This window comes from Apodemus sylvaticus, chromosome 22, assembly GCF_947179515.1.
Source record: "Apodemus sylvaticus chromosome 22, mApoSyl1.1, whole genome shotgun sequence".
In the NCBI taxonomy this organism is placed as follows: Eukaryota; Metazoa; Chordata; class Mammalia; order Rodentia; family Muridae; genus Apodemus; species Apodemus sylvaticus.
In genome coordinates, this window is record NC_067493.1 from 25,899,820 (window position 1) to 25,915,824 (window position 16,005).

The following is a 16,005-nucleotide window of genomic DNA, read 5'->3' on the forward strand; positions in this document are numbered from 1 at the left end:
ATCCTGGCTCTACCGGCTACTAGCTGTGGGCTCTCTAGCACATGACCAAACCTCGCTGATTTCCTGTTCCTCATCTCAAAAGTGGGAACAGTATGAACATAATACAGGGACAACAGTGGGAACAATAAATGTGACATTCAGGGCTGGAGAGATAGCTCAGTGGGAAAAAAAGAACTTGCTTCACAAGAAAGATGGCCTGAATTTGATCCCTAGAACCCACAGTAGAAGAAAATTCCACACAGTTGTCCTCTGACCACCATGTGCATGCACACATGCACACACACACATGTGCATACACAAACACACACAGACATTAAAGCACTAACATATTTTCTTCCTATTGTATAAAAATAAAACCAACACCGTCTTCTGATCTGAAAACCCCTTGGGATTCCTTCCCAGCACAGCATTCCTCTACACCACAATTTCTTTCCCATCCTTTCTTTCTGCCTCCACGTGAGCCTACCCTCTCCAGTCATTCAGGCCAGCTCACAACTGGGCCAGTGGTTGCTCTTACCTCTGGACCTTAGCTACTGTTTTTTCCTAGGCCAGAAAACCATCTGTGATGTTTAGTCTTAATTGCCAACTAGAAAGAGGGACTGTCTACACTGGGTTGGCCTGTGGGCATGTCTGTAGGGGATTATTCTTAATTGTATTAATTGATATGGGAAGACCCACCCACTATGGGCAGCATCATTCCCTAGGCAGGGACCCTGGACTATATAAGAGTGGAGAAACCAAGGTAGCACAAACAAACAAGCGAGTGAGCATGTCTGCATTCATTTCCCTTGACATCCCTGCCTTGACTTACCCACAATGACAGACTGTGGCTCGAGAGTGTAAGCTAAAATAAACCCTTTTCTCCACTAGTGTGTTTTTGTCAAGGTATTTTATCATAGAAACATAAATGAAATTAAGACACCATCTCCCTCCAATTCTCTCCTTTCAAACTCAGCTTCTCCAGAGAACCATTACTTAATTCCATACCACCAAGCTGGGCCCAGGTACTGTGATCTTCCATCCAGGCGGATGGATGAGTGAGTGAGTGAGTGAGTGGATAAACAGGTTGATGGGCGGATGAGTGTTCTTCCAGGAATCTCATTCTTGGCTCTTAACAAACTTGAGAGTGTATGTATAAACATATCTTGTCTGTCTCCCTGAGTTCATCCATGAGGGAGGGAGTGTGTCCATCAAAGTGAGGCTGGTGTCCCTGAATTCTAGCACTGCATGGAAGAAGGATGGATAAATTGAAAGAGGGAGGGAAGGAGGGAAAGGTGGATAGATGGATAGATAGTGGAGGGAAGTATGGATGGACAGTGTTATGTGATTTTCCTGGGGAGACATGAACTAATGTTCCTTCATCCCAGATAAGGGACTGACAACAGGCCAAAGAAAACGGTCCACCCAAGCCTATCTTGGTAAAGCAATGTGTATATTTGGGGTTGCTTACTGGAATAGGTAAGGGATTACTTTACTTACAGAAGTGTGGGTGACTCGGCATCTATATCACTTAAAAGGCCACCTCAGCACAGACAAAGACTCACAAAAGCTACATCCCTAGAATTCCCTGCACGAACTGAAGGCAGCCAGGCATGTTGGAGTCTCCTCTCCAGGAGTTGCTACCATTTGTATAATATTGGGGAGAGGTGCTAAGAATCTTCTAAGTTTCATGAGCTTCCTGAGAGTAGTAAATTCTGAGTCTTACAAGTGTCCTGCTTCCCTCCAAAGGGAATGTTTCAACTAGGAGGAAATAATCATGCATTGGTGAATGGGTGGGTAGGTGAATGAGTGACTGACGACTAAATGGCTAACTGGATAGATGGATAGGTCAATCAGTAGATGGGAGGGTGGGTGGTTGGATGGATGGATGGATGGATGGATGGATGGATAATTGAGTTGGTAGATGAATAGGTAGATGGGTAGATCAGTAGTGGGGGTGAGTAGGTAAATTGATGAATTGATAGATGGATGAGTGAGTAGGTGGATGGATGTATGGATGGATTGATGGATGGGTGGATGGATGGATGGGTGGGTGGATGGATGGGTAGATGGATGGTTGGACGGACAGACGGACAGATGGATGGACAGCAAGCTCAGTACCTTAGGGCCTTGATAGTACTGATAGAGGCCCTCCCTCTGGAATGGGTCTGTATTTTTAGAACTGGACATGAGGACTCTATGGAGCACTGTCAGCACGTTTTGCAGGGACAGTCGCTGCCTCGTTTGTTCTAAAGTCAGCACATTTTTTAAGGAAGGGTTGGTCATGAAACCTGGGCCCCACACTCAGAAGCACTTCCCTGTCTGTTTCTGTTCCATTGCTTGGGTCCTGTGGCTTCTTACACACGAAACATGTGCTCTGTTATGGCCTCCACCCTCAGCCGTGCTTCCCTATTTGAATGTAGATTCGAATCGCTTGTCCCCCAACTCTAGGAAGAGAATATTTATAAAAATGAGATGTAGTTTTGAGAAGCAATTCAGCAGATTTGGACAACTCTATGACTTCATCTCAGGCTCTGAGCAAGGCTCAAATATCACAGACTGCTCTAAGTTACCATCTTACTGTGGGTAAGTTACTGTGGGTAGAAACTGTCATAGAACATTTAACAGTAGGCTACCTATGGAATCTTTGGTGTCCTTTGGGAATGCTGAAGAAATCTTGTGTCAAGTCTCTGTCTCTCCCTCTCTGTCTCTCTCTGTGTGTATGTGTGCATGTGTGTGGATGCACATGTACAAACACATTCATTTGCATTAATGCAGACTACATGCATGCATGCATGCATGCACGGCATATGTGCAGAGGTCAGACACCAACTTCAGATGTCATTGCCCTGTGCTTCCCACCTGTCATGTGAGGCAGGGGCTCTTGCTGGCCTAAAAACTGGCCATACAGGCAAGCGAACTCATCAACAAGCCACAGGGACCCATCAGCCTGTCTGCCTCCCCTATCTTGCTAAAGTAAGAATCTGAGGCACATGCCACCACACCCAGCTTTTCACATGGGTTCTGAAGAGTGACAGTCAGCTCTTCATGTTTGGGAGGCAAATACTCTGCTGACTAAGGCACCTCCCCAACCCAACAAGTCTTCTAATGCAGATTGATATGTCCCATTTTATATGTTGGTTTAGCTAGGTCATGGACCCTTCCGACATCACCCTGCATCCAGCCATCTAACATTACCCTGATGCTTCTGTGGGCATGTACCTGGATGAGATATGCTTTTAAATCAACGGACGTAGAGAAAGGCACAGTGCCCACCCCGTGGGTGGAACATATCTGGGCAGCTGAAAGTTTGAACAGAGCAGACGGACTTCCCTGAGAAAGGACAGCTTCTCCAACGGATGCTTTTGGTCTTGACCTACAACATCTGCTCTTCCGGATCTCCACCCTGTTGGCCCACACTGCAGATGTTGGACCTCACAGCCTCCACCACTGTATAAACCAATGCCTTAAAATAAATCCCTTTGTGCATGTATAAACTCTCCCTCTCTCATACATTCCCTTAGAGAACTCTAACTAAGGCAGGAATTTATTCCAGATTCCAGAGATTTCTAACTGGCCCCAACATTGGACTGTGTATTAGTTATTTTTGTGTCTCTGTGACCAAAAGACCTGAGGGAACAACTTAAGAGAAGAAAGATTTATTTGGGCTTATGAATTCAGTTGCTTTGGTGCATGTACTGGTTGGTTTTGCATGTCAACTTGACATAGGCTGGAGTTATCACAGAGAAAGGAGCTTCAGTTGGGAAGTGCCTCCATGAGATCCAGCTGTGGGGCATTTTCTCAATTAGTGATCAAGGGAGGAGGGCCCCTTGTAGGTGGTACCATCTCTGGGCTGGTATTCTTGAGTTCTATAAGAGAGCAGGCTGGGAAACCCAGGGGAAGCAAGCCAGTAAGGAACATACCTCCATGGCCTCTGCATCAGCTCCTGCTTCCAACTCTGCTTGAGTTCCAGTCTTGACTTCCTTTTGTGATTGTGAACAGCAATGCAGAAGTGTAAGCTGAATAAAACCTTTCCTCCCCAACTTGCTTCTTGGTCATGATGTTTGTGCGGGAATAGAAACCCCAACTAAGACAAAATTGGTACCAGTGTAGTGGGGTATTCCTGTGACAACCTGACCATGTTTTGGAGAGGACTGTGGAAGGACTTTGGAACTTTGGGATAGATGATCCATTCGATATTCAGAGCTCAGTGGAAAATTCTGTAGAAGCTTGGAAGACAATGTTAAGAACAGTGCAGAAGATGGAGGCCTGGCTTGTGAAATTTCAGATGGGAAGATTAAAGACTCTTACAGTGGCCATGTTTTGATTGTGAAGATTCTGTGGTTTTGGTTAGCTGGGGATGAAGAATCAAGACACCAAAAGCACTAAATCAAACCTTTGTGTTACTGGGACTACTGATGCTGATTAGCTGGAGCTAAAAAATTAGTGGTGATTAAGAAGAAACCAGCATCACTGAGGTGAAATCTTCTGGGAAGTGCTTTCTGAGAGCACAGAGAGTGTGTTCCAGAGACAGCCACAGTTGTATTTTGTGCTGTGGCTGGACTTGGTACTGTGTAAGAGTCACCCAGGTGGTACTGGTTTTGAAGGCATGAAGGGGTCATGAAGAGCAGCTGAAGCTCTTGGCACAGTGAGAGGCCACGGAAGGCCATTGGTTAAAGTGCCTCAGTTGCAATTGATGGCCCAGGACTTGAAGGGGTCATGCATAGGAGTAGAGGCTTGTCACCATGAAGAGAGCTTATGAGAGGCTATTGGTGAAGCCTAATTACAGTGGAAGATAGCAGCGCTTTGGAGATGCCAGTACCATGCGATGACCACCAAGAACAGCAGCAGCAGTGGAGTACAGGCAGCTGGAGCCTAGAAGACAAGCTGTGTGCTACAAAGGGCAGAGCTGGAGAAGTGACCCAAGTCCTTTGAGGAGCCTGGAGGATTATGAGTTGGATCCCAGACATTGAATCATTGGAGTATGAGTTTTGCTTTTGGTTGTGATATGTTTCCTTCTTGAAAGAGGAAGGTATTTTAGTGGAGTCCACAGTTAAGAGACTTTGAATTTTTTAAAAGACTTTGAATTTTAAAAGATATTGGGCATCTTAAAGTGGTTGAGCTTTTAATATGTAAAGACTTTGGGAATTTTAAAGTAATTTAGATCTTGGGAATGAATAAGAAAGTAAGGGTTGAAGCTTAATAGTGATGTGTGTGTGTCAAGTTGACAAGGGGTCAATTGTACTGGTTGGTTTTGTGTGTCAACTTGACACAGGCTGGATTTATCACAGAGAAAGGAGCTTCAGTTGGGGAAGTGCCTCCATGAGATCCAGCTGTGGGGCATTTTCTCAATTAGTGACCAAGGGGGGAGGGCCCCTTGTGGGTGGTACCATCCCTGGGCTGGTAGTCTTGGGTTCTATAAGAGAGCAGGCTGAGAAAGCCAGGGGAAGCTAGTCAGTAAGGAACATCCCTCCATGGCCTCTGCATCAACTCCTGCTTCCAACCATGCTTGAGTTCCAGTCCTGACTTCCTTTTGTGATGAACAGCAATGCAGAAGTAAGTGTAAGCTGAATAAAACCTTTCCTCCCCAACTTGCTTCTTGGTCATGATGTTTGTGCAGGAATAGAAACCCTGACTAACACAGCACATTTTTACTAAGCCCCACGGGCTTGATTTTGAACTTTTGCTTCATGTCTAACAGAAAAAAGGGCATACAGGAAGGGGTTTGGAAGCTGATGAGTAGATGGTTATCTGCGTGTATTTAGTGGGTGGGTGAGTGGATGGATGAATAGGTAGTGGAGTAAAAGGATGATGGATGGATGAATGGATGGATGGATGGATGGATGGATGGTTGGATGGATGGATGGATGGATGAATGGATGGTTGGATGGATGGATGGATGGTTGGATGGATGGATGGTTGGTAGGTGAATGGATAGATGGATGGGTAGATGGATGGATGGATAGATGGATGGATAGATGGTTGGATGGATGATTGGATGGATGCATAGACAGGTGGGTGGGAGGATGGATGGTTAGATGAGCGATTGGGGGATTGAATAGGTAAATGTAATGGTGGATGGATGAATGGGTGGGCAGGTAGGTGATAGATGAATAGATAGACAGGCTATGCTGGGATAATGTTGCAGTAAATCTCCAACCCCAACAAGCCCATGTAAGGAACACACAACTCAGTTACAATCTTTATAAGCTGCACGCCTAGACTGGGCAGATGCACCACTTCACTATTCTATTCCCCAGCTATGACATCCCTTGCTACTTGTGGCTTCTCCAGGCCACGTGGTTCTGCTTCATCTTCCTTCCACCTCCTCTGACTTCCTGTTTCCTCCATCTCCTCATTTGCGTCTCTCCTTCCTATCTTCACCACCACCCCCATGAAAAACCTCCAGCCCCACCTTTCCCTTCCACTGCCCAATCACAGGCTCCAGCTTTTATTTGACCAGTTAAAATGGGGGAAAGGGTCACATGAATTCACCTGAGTGTGTGATCCACTCCTTGTCAGGGCAGCCCCTCTTGAGGAGGTGGAATTAACATCAAACTACAAACAGCACCAGGGCAATCCACAACAGGATAGGTGAGAGGATGAACAAGTAAGTGGATGGATAGATGAATATAACAGATGGACAGATGGGTAGATGGGTAACTGGAGACATTGGAAGATGGGGGGAGGGGGTAGGAGAGATGGGGAGAGGGAAAGAGAGAGGAAGGAAGGGGAGAGGGAGGAGAGAGAGAGAGAGAGAGAGAGAGAGAGAGAGAGAGAGAGGTGACTGGGTGGGCGGGTGGATGGATGGCTGCACGAATAGATAAGCAGATAGGTCTATACCATTATTGGATGGATGAGGAAGTGGGTAGATGGATGGATGCGTAGGTATATTGGCTATATGGACGGATGTTTAGAGGAGCGAATAGGTAGATGGATAGGCAAATGGATTGGTCGATGGGTGGACGGATGGATGGATGAATGGATGGATGAATGAATATGTGCAGGTGTCCTAGTCAGGGTTTCTATTCCTGCACAGACATCATGACCAAGAAGCAAGTTGGGGAGGAAAGGGTTTATTGAGGTTACACTTCCATGTTGCAGTTCATCACTAAAGGAAGTCAGGACTGGAACTCAAGCAGGTCAGGAAGCAGGAGCTGATGCAGAGGCCATGGAGGGATGTTTCTTACTGGCTTGCTTCCCCTGGCTTGCTCAGCTTGCTCTCTTATAGAACCCAAGACCACCAGCCCAAAGGTGGTACCACCCACAAGGGGCCTGCCCCACTTGATCAGTAATTGAGAAAATGCCCCACAGCTGAATCTCATGGAGGCACTTCCCCAACTGAAGCTCATTTCTCTGTGATAACTCCAGCCTGTGTCAAGTTGACACACAAAACTAGCCAGTACAATTGACCCCTTGTCAACTTGACACACAAACACATCACTATTAAGCCTCAACTCTTACTTTCTTATTCATCCCCAAGATCTAAATTACTTTAAAAGTCCCATAGTCTTTACATATTAAAAGTTCAATCACCTTAAAATGTCCAATATCTTTCAAATTCAAAGTCTTTTAAAAATTCAAAGCCTCTCAACTATGGGCTCCACTAAAATACTTTCTTCCTTCAAGAGGGAAACATATCAGGGCACAGTCACAACCAAAAGCAAAACTCAAACTCCAATGATTCAATGTCTGGGATCCAACTCACGATTTTCTGGGCTCCTCCAAGGACTTAGGTCACTTCTCCAGCTCTGCCCTTTGTAGCACACAGCTTGTCTTCTAGGCTCCAGCTGCCTGTACTCCACTGCTGCTGCTGTTCTTGGTGGTCATCGCATGGTACTGGCATCTCCAAAATGCTGCTATCTTCCACTGTAATTAGGCTTCACCAATAGCCTCTCATAGGCTCTCATCAGGGTGACGAGCCTCTGCTCCTATGCATGACCCCTTCAAGTCCTGGGCCATCAACTGCAACTGAGGCTGCACCTTCACCAATGGCCTTCTGTGGCCTCTCACTGTGCCAAGAGCCTCAGCTGCTCTTCATGACCCCTTCATGCCTTCAAAACCAGTACCATCTGGGTGACTCTTACACAGTACCAAGTCCAGCCACAGCACAAAATACAACTGTGGCTATCTCTAGAACATACTCTCTGTGCTCTCAGAAAACACTTCCAAGAAGATTTCACCTCAGTGATGCTGGTTTCTTCTTAATCACCGCTAATTTCTTAGCTCAAGCTAACCAGCATCAATAGTCCCAGTAACACAAAGGGTTGCTTTAGTGGTTCTGGTATCTTGTTACTCACAGCTGATTCTTCATCCCCAGCTAACCAAAACCACAGAATCTTCACAATCAAAACATCGCCACTGTAAGAATCTTTAATCTTCCCTCTGAAATTTCACAAGCCAGGCCTCCATCTTCTGCACTGTTCTTAACATTGTCTTCCAAGCTCCTACAGAACTTTCCACTGAGCTCTTAATATTCTGACTTTTCTAGCTCAAAGTTCCAAAGTCCTTCCACAGTTCTCCCCCAAAACATGGTCAGGTTGTCACAGGAATACCCCACTACGCTGGTACCAATTTGTCTTAGTCAGGGTTTCTATTCCTGCACAACATCATGACCAAGAAGCAAGTTGGGGAGGAAAGGGTTTATTGAGCTTACACTTCCACATTGCAGTTCATCACTAAAGGAAGTCAGGACTGGAACTCAAGCAGGTCAGGAGCAGGAGCTGATGCAGAGGCCATGGAGGGATGTTTCTTACTGGCTTGCTTCCCCTGGCTTGCTCTCTTATAGAACCCAAGACCACCAGCCCAAAGGTGGTACTACCCACAAGGGGCCCTCCCCCTTGATCACTAATTGAGAAAATGCCCCACAGCTGCATCTCATGGAGGCACTTCCCCAACTGAAGCTCCTTTCTCTGTGATAACTCCAGCCTGTGTCAAGTTGACACACAAAACCAGCCAGTACATCAGGTTCTCAATGCTCAGAAGAAGGCATTGGACCTCTTGGAGATGGAATTACCAGTGGTTTGATAGCCACCTAATACGGATGCTGGAACACAAACTCAGCTTCTCCAGAAAAGCAACAAGTACTCCTAACAGACGAATCCTCTCTCCAATCCCACTGTTGTGATGATATTTGCTATTCTTTGAAAGTTCAATGCAGTTATGCAATATATTCTCACCATGTTCACCCACCCTAGGCCAGTACGCCTTAGATTCAAGGCTCTCAGGGGACGCTCAGGGCCTAGTGTGCCCTGCAAAGCTGGCGGTACCATTCCATGCCTGTTTAGTTGGTAGGACTGTGAATGTGTGATCTGGCTGTGGAGTCTCTGCCTCCATAGGTGGGACTAATGTCATTTCAAAGAGTGGGTGCTGCTCCCCTTGGCCCTCCCCATCCTTCTGTCACAGGAGGACACAGGGGTACTGGATGTGGAAGTACCTGCCTGTGGTCACAGCACTAGGGAGGGTGAAACAGGCTACATAGAGAAACCCCGTCTCAAACATGGAAAAGAAGAAAGGAAGGGAAGGAGGGAGGGAGGGAGGGAGGGAGGGAGGGAGGGAGGGAGGGAGGGAGGGAGGAATAAATGCTGGTAAGGATGGAGTGGTGGTTCAGATGAGATGTTCACCATAGTCTTGGGAATGTTAATGCTTGTTCCCCAGTTGGTGGCGCTGCTGGGGCAGCTTAAAAGATACCACCTTGCTGGAAGACGTTTGTTACTGGGGCTGGCTTTGAGAGTTTAAACCTTTATGCCACTGCTAGTTTTCTGTTTCTGTAGTTTGAGGCATGAGCCTTCAGTAAGCTTCCAGCTCCAGCTGCCATGTCCGCTGCCTGCTGCCAAGCTGTGCCCGTGGTTACAAGACCCTAACCTACCGGAACCATAAGCACACCCCCCACAGCAACAGAAAAGTAACTAATACAGAAGACATAAGCCTTGATTCCCTGTTGGTGGGACTGTAAGATGGGGTAAGCCATCTTTAAAATCAGTATGGCGGTTCCTCAAAAGTTAGAACTACTGTGAGCTCAGTTGTACCACATCTAAGGATGGACTCAAAGTACCACAGAACTGTATCGCAGTTTAGATACAGAGCCAGTCTAGATGACCGCCCACAGATGAATGAATAAAGAACATGCGGCTTGCGTGTGCAGTGGGATTTTACGCACCTGAAAAGGAGAATAGAATCGTGAGGTTTGCAGGAAAATGGATCACTTTGTTAAGCGAAATAAGTCAGGCTCAGAAAAACAAAGGTTGTATTTTCTGATATGTGGAGTCTAGATTTTAAATGGTGTGTGTGTGTGTGTGTGTGTGTGTGTGTGTGTGAGAGAGAGAGAGAGAGAGAGAGAGAGAGAGAGAGAGCTGGAAGATGAGATCTATCTTAAGGGAGATTGGCAATACAGTACAGGAATGCAGGGGGTACAATCTGGGAAGGAGGGAAATGGGGGGCACGAGGAAGGAAAGTGGGGATCTAATTAGAACAAAACACAGCTACAACATGAGGATGTCGTGATGAAACTCATTACTTTGTGTGCTAACTTACTCAAGTGTGTCTGTCTGTGTCTGTCTGTCTGTCTGTGTGTCTCTGTGTGTGTCTATTTGTGTGCCTGTGTCTGTGTATGTCAGTGTGTGTCTCTGTGTGTCTTGTGTCAGTGTGTCTATGTGTCTATATTTATATCTGTGTGTCTCTGTGTGTCTGTATCTGTGTGTGTATGTGTGTGTGTGTCTGTGTGTCTGTATCTGTGTGTGTATGTGTGTGTCTGTGTCTGTCTCTGTGTCTGTGTGTCAGTGTGTCTATGTGTCTGTATTTGTGTCTGTGTGTCTGTGTATGTGTGTGTCTGTCTGTCTGTCTGTGTATCTGTGTGTCTGTCTGTGTCTCTGTGTCTGTCGGGAGTAGTAGAAGGGAGTTGTTTAAAAGGAAGAGGATCAGCAGGAAGTGGGAGAAGCATTTGGGTTCTGTGGGGTGAACAAGAGCAAAGGACATGAAGCCACGCGCAAGTGTGACGGGGGCTCCTCGTTGCCTTGCATGGCAAACATAGTTGTCTTTTTGAGACAGGGTCTCATTACCTATCTCAGGAGGAACTGAAGGCTCGCTGTGTAGGCCAAATTATCCTCAAACTCTAGAGTTCTGCCTGCCTGTCTCCCTGGTGCTAAGGTTGCATATGCGTGCCAACACACTCAGCCTGACCATAAGCTAATTATTAAAATTTTTCACACACACACACACACACACACGCACAGAGAGAGAGAGAGAGAGAGAGAGAGAGAGAGAGAGAGAGAGAGATACATAGACACACTGACACACAAATGCAGACATACAGACACACAGACAGGTACACTGATATATAGACAGACAGATACACTGATATATAGACACACAGACATACACACCTCCTAAAGAGTCCATAACCTCCCCAAATGGACCCATCACCTGGGGACCAAGTGCTCAAGCACGTGAGTTTATGGGGGCACTTTGTATTCAAAACGCAGCAGCCCGTGCCTTCCAGAAGATGCCAGGTGAGAGTCGAGGGGTTTGAATCTTACAGACAAGGGCAGTCTCTTTTCCACAGGGGCTTTGAGAAAGCTGACAGGGCACAGAACTCACTTTTTAGGCTTCTTTCTGCTCCTTGCTTTTAGATCTGGCTCTGTAATGAACCACGTGGGCAGTTGCCACGGTGGTGGAAACCGAAGGGCCGGATATACTGATACAACTGATCCTGGGAAGGATCCCACGAATCTGGTGGTGGTTTGAATAAAATGGCCCCCATAAGCTCATGGAGGGTGGCACTGTTAGGAGGTGTGGCTCTGTTGGAGAAAGAGCATCACTACAGGGTGGACTTTGAAATCTCGGAAGCCCCAGCTATCTCTTAGCAGCTCAGTTTTCTTTCTCCTGCCTACGGATCCAGATGTAGAACTCTCAGCTCCTTCTCCTGCACCACGCCTGCCTGTACACTACCGTGCTTCCTGCCATGATGATAATGGACTAAACTTCTGAACCTGTAAGCCAGCCCCAGTTAAATGTTTGCGTTTATAAGAGTTGCCGTGGCTACTGTAGCATGAGTTCTTATCTACTCTGCTTTATGCTTCTGGTGGGTCGCACTTCCAGCCAGCCACCCAGGGTATCTTTGGATCCGTGAATGAAAGACACACACATTTATTTTTAATATGTCATCTACCTCAAAGGCTGAGCGCTTTTAATCCTCTGTCTAGTACCCCAGGCCCAACTGGGGAAGTGGCCAGTGGCCTCTTACCTGGACTCTGACTTGGTTTCTTGACTCTCTACTAAAGTTCTAAATATGCTCCATCTCCCACCACATCATGGTGATCCTCTGCCTCTCCTTTTACCCAGTTCCTAGCCCACACAAATCTAAGGGTCTCACCCCGTCTCCCTTTGCCCAACCATTGGCCACTGGCATCATTATCGATTGACTAAAAACCAATTGGGAACAGGGACCTTCAGTGTTTGGACACATAGCTTCTCGATTAAGTCAAAGCATTAGAACCAATCCCCAACAGGTCACACAGTGAGACCCCCCGCCTCAAAATAATGAAGTGCCAACACCCAGTGACACCCAGCATCTCTTCCCTCAAGACGCAGTGTGCTGACAAATGAGCACACCACCACACAATCTTGCTAATTCATTCTTTTGAAGACTGTGCAATCCCAGCCTTGTGCAGTGGTCTACCAGATGTTCCTGGGGCTTTCTCTGTCTCTCACCTGAGCACAGGAAGACAGACCTATGAGGCTTCGGCAGGTATCTGAGGGCAGCTGAACAGTTTCCATGCGGCAGGTGAACTCTCACACTCTCATTTCTCTTCCATTTTTGGCCTTTGAGGCTTCCTTACTTTGCTCAGTGACAATTCAGACTTCTTTGTACAGCATTTTTAATTTTTGAGGTACCACCATTTACTAATTCTACCTTCATCACCAACATCCTCACTGTCACCACCACCATTACCATCACCACCACTGTCCCTACTGTCACCACCACCATCACTGTCATCACTATTGTCACTATCTCCTCTGTCACCATCCTCATCACCCACCATCAGCACTGCCACCATCATCACTATCAGCACTGTCACCATCACCATTACCACTGTCATCGCCACCATCATGACTGTCACCATCACTGTCACCACCACCATCACCACTGTCACCATCACCATCACCACTGTCACCATTGCTGTCACCATCACTGTCACCACCACTGTCACCACCACCAGTCACCATTACCATCACCACTGTCACCATCACCATCACCACTGTCACCATCACTGTCACCACCACCATTATCACCATCACCACTGTCACCATCACCACTGTCACCATCACCACTATCACCATCACTGTCACCACCACCATCACTATCAGCACTGTTACCATCACCATTACCACTGTCCTCGCCACCATCATGACTGTCACCATCACTGTCACCACCATCACCATCACCACTGTCACCATCACCGTCACCACCACCATCACCACTGTCACCATCACCATCACCACTGTCACCATCACCATCACCACTGTCACCATCACCACTATCACCATCACTCAACACCCAGCTAAACCTTTCTCTTTACAAACTTGTTCAAATTTTATCAAGGTCCATTTCTTAGATTATTATTTAGTGCATGTGTGCATGTCTGTGTGTGTGTACATATGTGTATTAAATATGTGTGTATGTGTATACATGCATGTATACATGTGTGTGTGTGTGTGTGTGTGTGTGTACCCACAGACAGGCAATTGTGGTCTACCCAATGTGAATGCTAGAAACTGAATTCAGATTCTCTGCAATAGCAGTACATATTCTTTCTTTATTTTAGTTTTATGTGTACAGGTGTTTTGCCGACATGTATGCTTGTGAGCCGTGTGCATGCCTGCTGCCTGCTGAGGCCAAGGCATCAGATCCCATAAAACTGGAGTCACAGATAGTTACGAACTGCCGTATGGGTGCTGAGAATGGAGCCTGGGTCCAGAGGGGGAAAGAGCCAGTTTTCTTAATTACTGAGCCATCTCTCCAACCCCAAGACTCCATTTTTGTCCTGATTGATTTACAGATAAGAAAAGCATGTTTCAGAGAAGTTAAATGACTTGTTCCAAGACACACATCCCTAAGTGGTAAAGCAAAGCTTCTAAACTCTCAGGCATGCTGAGCTCACAGGTCAGTCTTCCTGTCTAGGCTCTGCTATTAACGAACCATAATGACATCTAATCATCACTGGTAGTGCCTGGAACTCAGCATTCTTTGTGTGTGTGTTGGGGGGGGGTGTGGTATGTTTGATTGAGTATGTGTGTGATATGTACCTGTAGTGTCTAAGCGCACTCACAGGCGTGGTTGGGTAGGCATCTGAGATCAACTTTAAATATCTTCCTTCAATCATGTCACTTTCTTTTTGATTCAATGTCTGTTATGGTTAGCTATCATTGGACAGATTTGGGAGAAAGAAATCCAATTGGCCTGTCAGGGCATCTTCTGTATACTAATGTAATGTAGGAGGGCCCAGCCCACTGTGGGCAGGGCCAGCCCTGAGCAGGTGGTCCTGGGTTTTATAAGAAAGCTAGCTGAGCATGAGCCCGGGGTAGCAAGCCAGTGAGCAGCAGGATTCCACAGTCTCTGCTGCAAGCTCTTGCCTTGAGTTCTTGCCTTTAGACAAGAATTAGACACCCACCGGAGAACCTGAAACTCATTGATTCAGCTGGTCTGGCTGGCCAACAAGCTCCAGGGACACTCTCTCTCTCTCTCTCTCTCTCTCTCTCTCTCTCTCTCTCTCTCCTTCTCCTCCTCCCCATTCTCTCTCTCTCTCTCTCTCTCTCTCTCTCTCTCTCTCTCTCTCTCTCTCTCTCTCTCTCTCCTGCTCTAGGGCTTGGAGCCACACACCACCTCCCCTGACATTTTACATAGGTCCTGGGGGTCTGAACTCAGGGCTTCGTGCCTTCTCTTCAGGCCCTTTCCTGAGCCATCTCTCCAGCCCTCGGATTGTTTTATTACAGCTGCCCTGTGCTCACCTCTCTCCCAGCACTGTGGAGAGAACAGATGACATCAGATAATGTATGTAGAAGCACTTTAGAAATTACAGCATGCCATATAAATGCCAGGGGTAATTAAGAGGCTATTATGGAGTGCATGGATACGTGTGTTTATTTCAGGCACTTTAGCCTTTTAGCAAATGTGAAGGATATGGCCAGAACCTTCGTCAAAGTCCCAAATTAGATACTATCAACAGTATATAATTTCTCCCATAAAACACCACAGTGTGTCACTAAAAAATAAGCTAAGTGGTCCTTTAAAATAGTAAATGATTCTATAAACACCATCATCAAGCTATTTATAAAGTTATTTGTAAGTGTCTGGAGCATTTGCTGCAAACTGTGAATTAATTTAGTTTTTAAAAACTGAATAGTCCATGGGTTCAGATTTACCTACTTCCTGTCTTAGAAACATATTCTTAGGTGTCATAGCGCACACCTATGATGCTAGCATTTAGGAAGCAAAGGCAGGAAGTCCAGGAGTTCAAAGTCATCCTTGGCTATAATTTGACCAGCCCGAGATACATGAGACCTCGCTAAAAAGAAGAAGAAGGAGGAGAAGAAGAAGGAGGAGGAGGAGGAGGAAGAGGAGGAAGAGGAGGAGGAAGAAGGAAGGAAGGAAGAAAGGAAGGAAGGAAGGAAGGAAGGAAGGAAGGAAGGAAGAAAGAAAGAAAGAAAGAAAGAAAGAAAGAAAGAAAGAAAGAAAGAAAGAAAGAAAGAAAGAAAGAAAGAAAACATGGGCTGGGATGATAGCTCAGTGAGTAAGGCATTTGCTTCAAAGGAGTGAGGACCTGCCTTTAGATCCCTAGAATCCACACATAGCCAGACACAGTAATAAGCATCGTACTCCAAACAAGACGGCAAGTGGAGACGGGCTGTCCTCAGTTTCTGAGCCAGCTACCCCAGTGTATGTAATGGTGAACAATAAGAAACCCTGCCTCAAACAAGATGGAGGCGAGGGCCAACACCAAAGGTTGTCTTCTATTTGTAATGGAAAGT